The sequence below is a fragment of the Bufo bufo genome, chromosome 1 (assembly GCF_905171765.1).
Source record: "Bufo bufo chromosome 1, aBufBuf1.1, whole genome shotgun sequence".
Classification (NCBI taxonomy): Eukaryota; Metazoa; Chordata; class Amphibia; order Anura; family Bufonidae; genus Bufo; species Bufo bufo.
The window spans coordinates 691447625-691459361 of record NC_053389.1 but is presented as its reverse complement, the minus strand read 5'-3'; positions in this window follow the sequence as shown (position 1 = coordinate 691459361).

The following is an 11737-nucleotide window of genomic DNA, read 5'->3' as shown; positions in this document are numbered from 1 at the left end:
CTCCTCCCCAGCCGCCTCCAACGCACAATCCCATGTAAACATCACCCCCTAAGGCTACTTTCACACTTGCGTTCGTGCGGATATGTCCTGTACTTGTACAGGACGGATCCGCACCGATAATACAAACGAATGCATCCGTTCAGGACCGATTCGTTTGTATTAGATTAGAATTTCTAACTCCCAATACGGATCCTTCCTGACTTACATTGAAAGTCAATGGGGGACGGATCCGTTTACAATTGCACCATTTTGTGTCAATGCAAAGGGATCCGTCCCCATTTACTTACATTGTAAGTCAGGGCAGATCCGTTTGGCTCCGCAAGGCCATGCGGACACAAAAATGCTGCTTGCAGCATTTTGGGGTCCGCCTCCAAAACGGAACGGGGGGCCGTACGGAGCCGAACGAATGTATTCTGAATGGATCCGCATCCATTCAGAATGCATTGGGGTTAAACTGATGCATTTTGGGCTGCTTGTGAGAGCCTTGAAACGGATCTCACAAGCGGATCCCCAAACGCAAGTGTGAACGTAGCCTAAACATTAAGTCCCATGTATATAAACATCATTCCCCCCCACCATCCACTTTCAACATACAGTCCCATGTAAATAACATCACTCCCTCCCCCAGCCACCTCAAACACACTGTTCCATGTCAATAACATCCCTCCCTTCAGCCCTAACATACATCCTAGTTAAATAACTACAACTCCCAGCATTGTTCTGCCTCTCCCTTAACTTACCTCTCCTCATGTACAGACATCAGCATTAGGCTCCTTCTCCTCTTCACTCCGGTCCAATCCTGCACTGGTCACATGATGGTGACATCATCCAGGTCATCCTATCACAGCCTGTTTTGCTGATCACATGACCTGTGATGTCACCACAGGTCCTTCACCTCTTCCCACTGTATTAGATTCAATTGTATTGCCGTTCTGTGTACGGCAATACAGTTGTATCTAGCAGGCAGGCAGGACATTCGGGGCCTGGGACAAAACATAAGGGGCCCAGGCCCCGAATGTTTTAACCTAGCGACGCCCCTGGCACTAGTGAATGGGAGTCGGGAAATGGAGCACCCTTGGGCCCCCAGGAGCAACTGGGCCCGGGGCAGCTGCCCCTTTTGCCCTGCGGCAAAGACGGCCCTGACTGGGTCAATGCCTACTATGTGTTGGCACTAATGGGGCAAAACTACTGTGTGGGGGAACTAAGGGAACATAACTATTGTATGGGTGCATTAAGGAGGCATGACTACTATAAATGGGGCAATAAGGGGAAATAACTGTTCTGTGGGGCACTAAGGGGGAATATGGGACTTGGGTGGCATACTGTCAAGTAAACTCTTCACTTCTCATCCTGTTCAATATGGGAGGGGAATCAACAATTTGCCATGGGGACCAAACCCTCACTTTACAATCAACCTCTGACATTAACTGCATAAAATCTGTGTCAAATTGTGACATATAAAAACACCCAAAAACCTGAAGGAGATTTTGGTGTCATCAACCTGCTATAAAGATGCTTAATTGAAAATACTGGTTGTTAACTGAAGCTTGACATTGACAGAGCGAGCATAATTACCAGCAGTGGCCCAGATTCATTAAAGAATACTAAGCCTTTGCTTAGCTTTGTCAAAGCTTAGTATACTTTAATGAATGCCGTCCTACAGGAGGCAGAACAAATTCTGATATAGAAAATGCAGCATGCAAAACGTTTTTAGCTACAAAAAAGCAATTAAGACAAAATAGAATAAAAAAGAAGTTCCATGAATGTGCAACTAACTAAAGCTATAGTTTGACTGGCAGGTTATTTTTCTCTGCAGGAACTACAGATTGTTCCAAGTGAAATAATCTACATTTAACAACAATGAAACATGCAAAATTCATGCATTTGGTTTTGCAGTTGTCATTTTTCATACAGAAAAAGAATTAAGTTACTCTGTGTATTTTTTTTATCTTTTTTTAATTTTTTAATCTCCATTTTGGTATCCTATGCTTTCTAATCATATGAATTCAAGCAAGAAGCATGTTAAAAGTGACAGAGATATTGCAAATGAATGTTTTTTTAAGGATTAATGTTACCTCTGTTGACATACAAGTTAAACGTTATAATTCTGAGGAAACTGGGGCTGATGATGAAAGATGATTTTTAAGATCATGTTCCTTGATTAGTATAATTGCAAGAAGATGTAAAGTGATGTTGTCAAATCACATCAAACAGCAACACATTGAAACGTATTTCTTCAAGATAAAAGCACCAGATATGGCGATTCCTTGCCTTAAAGGGGTTGTCTCATTCCAGCAAATTGCATTTATCATGTAGATACAGTTAATGCAAGGCACTTACTGATGAATAGAGGCTGCCAATATTGCCTCATTTCTTGGCTTGATTTGTTTTTCCATCACATTATACAGTCGTGGCCAAAAGTTTTGAGAATGACAAAAATATTATTTTTCACAAAGTTTGCTGCTAAACTGCTTTTAGATCTTTGTTTCAGTTATTTCTGTGATGTAGTGAAATATAATTACACGCACTTCATACATTTCAAAGACTTTTATCAACAATTACATGACATTTATGCAAAGAGTCAGTATTTGCAGTGTTGGCCCTTCTTTTTCAGGACCTCTGCAATTCGACTGGGCATGCTCTCAATCAACTTCTGGGCCAATTCCTGACTGATAGCAACCCATTCTTTCATAATCACTTCTTAAAGTTTGTCAGAATTAGTTGGTTTTTGTTTGTTCACCCACCTCCTGAGGATTGACCACAAGTTCTCAATGGGATTAAGATCTGGGGAGTTTCCAGGCCATGGACCCAAAATGTCAACATTTTGGTCCCCGAGCCACTAAGTTATCACTTTTGCCTTATGGCACGGTGCTCCATCGTGCTGAAAAATGCATTGTTCTTCACCAAACTGTTGTTGGATTATTGGAAGAAGTTGCTGTTGGAGGGTGTTTTGGTACCGTTCTTTATTCATGGCTGTGTTTTTGGGCAAAATTGTGAGTGAGCCCACTCCCTTGGATGAGAAGCAACCCCACACATGAATGGTCTCAGGATGCTTTACTGTTGGCATGACACAGGACTGATGGTAGCGCTCACCTTTTCTTCTCCGGACAAGCCTTTTTTCCAAAGGCCCGAAACAATCGGAAAGAGGCTTTATCGGAGAATATGACTTTGCTCCAGTCCTCAGCAGTCCATTCACCATACTTTCTGCAGAAGATCAATCTGTCCCTGATGTTTTTTTTGGAGAGAAGTGGCTTCTTTGCTGCCCTTCTTGACACCAGGCCATCTTCCAAATGTCTTCGCCTCACTGTGCGTGCAGATGCGCTCACACCTGCCTGCTGCCATTCCTGAGCAAGCTCTGCACTGGTGGCACTCCGATCCCGCAGCTGAATCCTCTTCAGGAGACGATCCTGGCGCTTGCTGGACTTTCTTGGACGCCCTGAATCCTTATTAACAAGAATTGAACCTCTTTACTTGAAGTTCTTGATGATCCTATAAATTGTTGATTGAGGTGCAATCTTAGTAGCCACAATATCCTTGCCTGTGAAGTCATTTTTATGCAACGCAATGATGGCTGCACGCGTTTCTTTGCAGGTCACCATGGTTAACAATGGAAGAACAATGATTTCAAGCATCGCCCTCCTTTTAACATGTCAAGTCTGCCATTTTAACCCAATCAGCCTGACATAATGATCTCCAGCCTTGTGCTCATCAACATTCTCATCTGAGTTAACAAGACGATTACTGAAATGATCTCAGCAGGTCCTTTGATGAGATTGGGGATTAAGTTAATTTTCATGGCAAAGAAGGACTATGCAATTCATCTGATCACTCTTTATAACATTCTGGAGTATATGCAAATTGCTATTATAAAAACTTAAGCAGCAACTTTTTCCAATTTCCAATATTTATGTAATTCTCAAAACTTTTGGCCATGACTGTACACTGCTCATTTCCATGGTTATGACCACCCTGTAATCCAGCAGCAGTGGCCGTGCCTGCACACTATAGGAAAAAGCGTCGGCCTATCTGGTGGCCATTAGCACAGAAGTGCACATAGGAATGTATGCATAGCAGCTCCTGTCCTGGCCACCTTGTATCTGAGCAGCAGCTATGGCTGTTACCCCTGGAAAGAAGCAATGTGATGAAAAAATGGTCAAGCAATCAAAGGAGGCAGTATGGACAATCACAATAAATTAATAAATGCCTTATATTAAAGGGGTTATGCAACCCTATAATGCTCCCCAAAATGCATGGGCCCCTTACACAGGTTATACTGTAACCTACATCTCCTTACCATCACACAGATCAAAACATCCGGTGACAAGGGTTGCGGGGGGTTGGGGGCATTGAAAGCAAGTTTAACTTACACAGGTTCAACTTACCTTGCTCCACAGCACCCAGGTCACCCCTGATGCCCACACAGCTGCCACTGCATCTTCCTGTCGCGCAGTTGAAAACATCTGGAAACGGAGGGGAGGTCAGCCAATAGCTGTCACGGTCTCTCCCGTGACAGGCGTCAGAAGATCTAAGAGACTGGCTGCACATGATGTGATCTGATAGCCTCTTTGGATTCACTTGCTTCTGTGTTATTGCTGGGTATGACTAGTGTTGATCGAGCACCAAAGTGCTCGTGTGCTCAAGTAGAACACTTTGCGATGCTCGGGTGTTCTACCGAGCTCCCGGACACAATGGAAGTCAATAGGAGAACCCCAGGGACCCCCTGCTCTGAAGAGGGGAGGGTGTCGGGACTCTAGTTCAGCTTAGTAGTCCCTGCTCTGACTCCATATATAGCTATGTCCATATATGGAGTCAGTGCTTGGGGACACCCCAGTGTATTTAAATCTAATTTAGCCTGTATTTCAGAAAAGTTTCCGCCGGGATTTTAACTTACGACCTTCTGTATTAGAGGCAAGGCACTTAACCACTCAGCTATAATAGCTGCATAGACAATTACTTTAAAAAAATAAAAAATAATGAAACTTTGAATGTACTGTACTTCTACTGAGACCTATACAGTAGAAGTCTCATATTTATAAATTTTTTAAAGTGATTGGCTATGCAGCTACATAGTATAGTGGTTAAAGATCTGGGCTATGATGCAGAAGCTGTGAGTTTACATCCTGTCACAAACTTTTTCAGAAATAGAGGCTGAACTTAATTTATATATATATATATATATATATATATATATATATATATATATATATATATGTATGTTTTTAGCCATAATTTATTTACACATATTATTATATATTTAGAATGTATAATATATTATAATATATGTAAATATATTATGGCTAAAACATCAGTAGTAGTTTCCCACATATTATGCATTTATATATCAGATGTATGATTATATATACAGTATATATATATATATATATATATATTAAGCAATTACGCATTTATTTTGTGCCATACATTTTTTACGATTACAAAAAAATATTAAATATATAAATCTAATTTAACCTCTATTTCTGAAAAAGTTTGCTTTCATGATTTATTTTTGACATGTTTTCTAATATGTTTTACATACCTATTTTCATTTTTAACTTTGTTTATTTTGTATGCACATGAACATAACACAATCTCAAACTTCAGTTTTTTTATATAAAATATTTTAACAATGTATTCTACAAATGCTGGTGGGATATAATGAGGGATAACAAAACAGACATTCTTTTTAATGATTTGTGCTGCTGGTCATTCTAAAATTTCCAATTTCTTGCCTTTATCAAAATGACAACTCATTTATATACTGCAGCTTTTTGAGTGTACAAATATTTACTTCAATACAATTAATTAATGATGGACGAACATTGGCCGGGACGGTTCGCGAACACGAATGCGCGTTCGTGCTCAAATGTTCGCGAACCGTGTGTTTGCAGCAGGCCCCATAGACTTGAATGGCAGGCGAACCTGAAAAACCTTCAGGTCATATTTGCAGCCACCAAATAATTACCATAAGTGCACAAATAGTCCCACAACACGGACAGTGACATACCAGATGTATTATTCGAATATGCGATCTCCATTTATAATTTTTTTCAATGCGAAATATCGGCAATGTAATTTTCGCGCATGCGCATGCGCAAAATAGGCACGGCCTACTACAGCAACTGGCTTCCACCAGATCGAAGTTGGATGCGATCAGAAAAGATGGTTGGCAACAATTTTCACAACGTTGAGGAAGAATTTCTGATCACTGTAAGTAATTTGACATTAAAGCAGTGAATTTGATTACATTTCACATGCATGTTATAACGATCGCTGAATATGCAGATCGAGTGTTTAAATAAAAATGCCATTGTTAAAATCCTTAATGATGTGATTTTTTTTCCCGCTGTACACACTTCACATTTTATAAGGTCTCATGAGATATTAGTGATTAGTGCACTAAGTTTTGTGTCCCTAACAGTCTGTCCCTGCTCCACACAGCAACCTCTCCCTACACTGGCAAAAGACTGAATGTAAAATGTCTGCAAGCTCGTTCTTTTTTTAGAGGGTGGGGGTATGTCCATGTGCTGAAACGTCTCAATTGGCTGTCCTGTACCACCTGATAGATGTGTCATGGGTCAAAGTTCTTCACAATGTCAAAGAATATGGCGGACGCGAATATCGCCATATGTTCGCATGTTCGGCGAATCGGGAACGCGCAAAGTTGCGCAAAGTTCAGCGTGAAACGACCACCGGGCGAACAGCAATGCCATGTCTAGAATTAATTAGAACTTATATACAGGGCCACATTAAAGATTTGTATTGTAGGAATCTGTAGCCCCATGCTTTACCTCCATATATCTCCAATTTCATTTTAAAAAAATGATTTATCTTAATGCCATATTAAAAAAGTAGTTTTTCTTGAGATAAGCAAATCAATTCTAAATTAATTAGATTCATTATGAATTTCACAAAAAAATAAATCACCCATCAAATAAAGCTGAAGCTGTTACGATTTCACTAAATGTTAAAGCAGTGCACAGCCCATTTTACTGTGAATATTGGTGGGGAAAACAACAAGGGAGGAAGAAAATGGAGGATTACATGAGAGAATGTGGAGAAGGGTGGGCATTCCAAGATTGGTTCAGAGGCTGAAAGACAGCCTCATGAGCCAATCAGGAGGGCAGTATATAGGGAGATCCTTATGCTGAACAATAAGAATCTCCATACTGTCTGGCAGTGCCTGATGAAAATCAATTACAGTCACACAGGGGTGGATTGGGAACTTAACCCCTTAAGGACACAGCCTTATTTCACCATAAGGACCAGGCCATTTATTGTAGATCTGACCAGTGTAATTTTATGTGGTGATAACTTTAACCACTTAAGGACCACAGGTTTATACCCCCCTAAAGACCAGGCCCTTTTTTACAAATCGGCACTACACTACTTTCACCGTTTATTGCTCGGTCATGCAACTTACCACCCAAATGAATTTTACCTCCTTTTCTTCTCACTAATAGAGCTTTCATTTGGTGGTATTTCATTGCTGCTGACATTTTTACTTTTTTTGTTATTAATCGAAATTTAACGATTTTTTTGCAAAAAAATGACATTTTTCACTTTCAGTTGTAAAATTTTGCAAAAAAAACGAGATCCATATAGAAATTTTGCTCTAAATTTATAGTTCTACATGTCTTTGATAAAAAAAAAATGTTTGGGTAAAAAAAAAATGGTTTGGGTAAAAGTTATAGCGTTTACAAACTATGGTACAAAAATGTGAATTTCCGCTTTTTGAAGCAGCTCTGACTTTCTGAGCACCTGTCATGTTTCCTGAGGTTCTACAATGCCCTGACAGTACAAACACCCCACAAATGACCCCATTTCGGAAAGTACACACCCTAAGGTATTCGCTGATGGGCATAGTGAGTTCATAGAACTTTTTATTTTTTGTCACAAGTTAGCGGAAAATGATGATTTTTTTTTTTTTTTTTTTTTTTCTTACAAAGTCTCATATTTCACTAACTTGTGACAAAAAATAAAAACTTCTATGAACTCACTATGCCCATCACGAAATACCTTGGGGTCTCTTCTTTCCAAAATGGGGTCACTTGTGGGGTAGTTATACTGCCCTGGCATTCTAGGGGCCCAAATGTGTGGTAAGGAGTTTGAAATCAAATTCTGTAAAAAATGACGAGTGAAATCCGAAAGGTGCTCTTTGGAATATGGGCCCCTTTGCCCACCTAGGCTGCAAAAAAGTGTCACACATCTGGTATCTCTGTATTCAGGAGAAGTTGAGGAATGTGTTTTGGGGTGTCTTTTTACATATACCCATGCTGGGTGAGATAAATATCTTGGTCAAATGCCAACTTTGTATAAAAAAATGGGAAAAGTTGTCTTTTGCCAAGATATTTCTCTCACCCAGCATGGGTATATGTAAAATGACACCCCAAAACACATTCCCCACCTTCTCCTGAGTACGGCAATACCAGATGTGTGACACTTTTTTGCAGCCTAGGTGGGCAAAGGGGCCCATATTCCAAAGAGCACCTTTCGGATTTCACAGGTCATTTTTTACAGAATTTGATTTCAAACTCCTTACCACACATTCGGGCCCCTAGAATGCCAGGGCAGTATAACTACCCCACAAGTGACCCCATTTTGGAAAGAAGACACCCCAAGGTATTCCGTGAGGGGCATGGCAAGTTCCTAGAATTTTTTATTTTTTGTCACAAGTTAGTGGAAAATGCTGATTTTTTTTTTTTTTTTTTCATACAAAGTCTCATATTCCACTAACTTGTGACAAAAAATAAAAACTTCCATGAACTCACTATGCCCATCAGCGAATACCTTGGGGTCTCTTCTTTCCAAAATGGGGTCACTTGTGGGGTAGTTATACTGCCCTGGCATTCTAGGGGCCCGAATGTGTGGTAAGGAGTTTGAAATCAAATTCTGTAAAAAATGACCTGTGAAATCCAAAAGGTGCTCTTTGGAATATGGGCCCCTTTGCCCACCTAGGCTGCAAAAAAGTGTCACACATCTGGTATCTCTGTATTCAGGAGAAGTTGAGGAATGTGTTTTGGGGTGTCATTTTACATATACCAATGCTGGGTGAGAGAAATATCTTGGTCAAATGCCAACTTTGTATAAAAAAATGGAAAAGTTGTCTTTTGCCAAGATATTTCTCTCACCCAGCAGGGGTATATGTAAAATGACACCCCAAAACACATTCCCCACCTTCTCCTGAGTACGGGGATACCAGATGTGTGACACTTTTTTGCAGCCTAGGTGGGCAAAGGGGCCCATATTCCAAAGAGCACCTTTCGGATTTCACAGGTCATTTTTTACAGAATTTGATTTCAAACTCCTTACCACACATTTGGGCCCCTAGAATGCCAGGGCAGTATAACTACCCCACAAGTGACCCCATTTTGGAAAGAAGAGACCCCAAGGTATTCGCTGATGGGCATAGTGAGTTCATGGAAGTTTTTATTTTTTGTCACAAGTTAGTGGAATATGAGACTTTGTATGAAAAAAAAAAAAAAAAAAAAAAATCATTTTCCACTAACTTGTGACAAAAAATAAAAAATTCTAGGAACTCGCCATGCCCCTCACGAAATACCTTGGGGTGTCTTCTTTCCAAAATGGGGTCACTTGTGGGGTAGTTATACTGCCCTGGCATTTTCCAGGGGCCCTAATGTGTGGTAAGTAGGTAAATGACCTGTGAAATCCTAAAGGTGCTCTTTGGAATGTGGGCCCCTTTGCCCACCTAGGCTGCAAAAAAGTGTCACACATGTGGTATCGCCGTATTCAGGAGAAGTTGGGGAATGTGTTTTGGGGTGTCATTTTACATATACCCTTGCTGGGTGAGAGAAATATCTTGGCAAAAGACAACTTTTCCCATTTTTTTATACAAAGTTGGCATTTGACCAAGATATTTCTCTCACCCAGCATGGGTATATGTAAAATGACACCCCAAAACACATTCCCCAACTTCTCCTGAGTACGGAGATACCAGATGTGTGACACTTTTTTGCAGCCTAGATGCGCAAAGGTGCCCAAATTCCTTTTAGGAGGGCATTTTTAGACATTTGGATACCAGACTTCTTCTCACGCTTTGGGGCCCCTAGAATGCCAGGGCAGTATAAATACCCCACATGTGACCCCATTTTGGAAAGAAGACACCCCAAGGTATTCAATGAGGGGCATGGCGAGTTCATAGAAATTTTTTTTTTTTGGCACAAGTTAGCGGAAATTGATATTTTTAATTTTTTTCTCACAAAGTCTTCCGTTCCGCTAACTTGGGACAAAAATTTCAATCTTTTATGGACTCAATATGCCCCTCACGGAATACCTGGGGGTGTCTTCTTTCCGAAATGGGGTCACATGTGGGGTATTTATACTGCCCTGGCATTCTAGGGGCCCTAAAGCGTGAGAAGAAGTCTGGAATATAAATGTCTAAAAACTTTTACGCATTTGGTTTCCGTGAGGGGTATGGTGAGTTCATGTGAGATTTTATTTTTTGACACAAGTTAGTGGAATATGAGACTTTGTAAGAAAAAAAAAATAATAATTCCGCTAACTTGGGCCAAAAAAATGTCTGAATGGAGCCTTACAGAGGGGTGATCAATGACAGGGGGGTGATCAATGACAGGGGGGGTGATCAATGACAGGGGGGGTGATCAATGACAGGGGGGTGATCAATGACAGGGGGGTGATCAGGGAGTCTATATGGGGTGATAACCACAGTCATTGATCACGCCCGTGTAAGGCTTCATTCAGACGTCCGTATGCGTTTTGCGGATCCGATCCATCTATCAGTGCATCCGTAAAAATCATGCGGACGTCTGAATGGAGCTTTACAGGGGGGTAATCAATGACAGGGGGGTGATCAGGGAGTCTATATGGGGTGATCACCACAGTCATTGATCACGCCCGTGTAAGGCTTCATTCAGACGTCCGTATGCGTTTTGCGGATCCGATCCATTTATCAGTGCATCCGTAAAAATCATGCGGACATCTGAATGGAGCTTTACAGGGGGGTAATCAATGACAGGGGGGTGATCAGGGAGTCTATATGGGGTGATCACCACAGTCATTGATCATGCCCCTGTAAGGCTTCATTCAGACGTCCGGATGCGTTTTGCGGATCCGATCCATCTATCAGTGGATCCGTAAAAATCATGCGGACGTCTGAATGGAGCTTTACAGGGGGGTAATCAATGACAGGGGGGTGATCAGGGAGTCTATATGGGGTGATCACCACAGTCATTGATCACGCCCCTGTAAGGCTTCATTCAGACGTCCGGATGCGTTTTGCGGATCCGATCCATCTATCAGTGGATCCGTAAAAATCATGCGGACGTCTGAATGGAGCTTTACAGGGGGGTAATCAATGACAGGGGGGTAATCAATGACAGGGGGGTGATCAGGGAGTCTATATGGGGTGCTCACCACAGTCATTGATCATGCCCCTGTAAGGCTTCATTCAGACGTCCGGATGCGTTTTGCGGATCCGATCCATCTATCAGTGCATCCGTAAAAATCATGCGGACATCTGAATGGAGCTTTACAGGGGGGTGATCAGGGAGTCTATATGGGGTGATCACCACAGTCATTGATCATGCCCCTGTAAGGCTTCATTCAGACGTCCGGATGCGTTTTGCGGATCCGATCCATCTATCAGTGCATCCGTAAAAATCATGCGGACATCTGAATGGAGCTTTACAGGGGGGTGATCAGGGAGTCTATATGGGGTGATCACCACAGTCATTGATCATGCCCCTGTAAGGCTTCATTC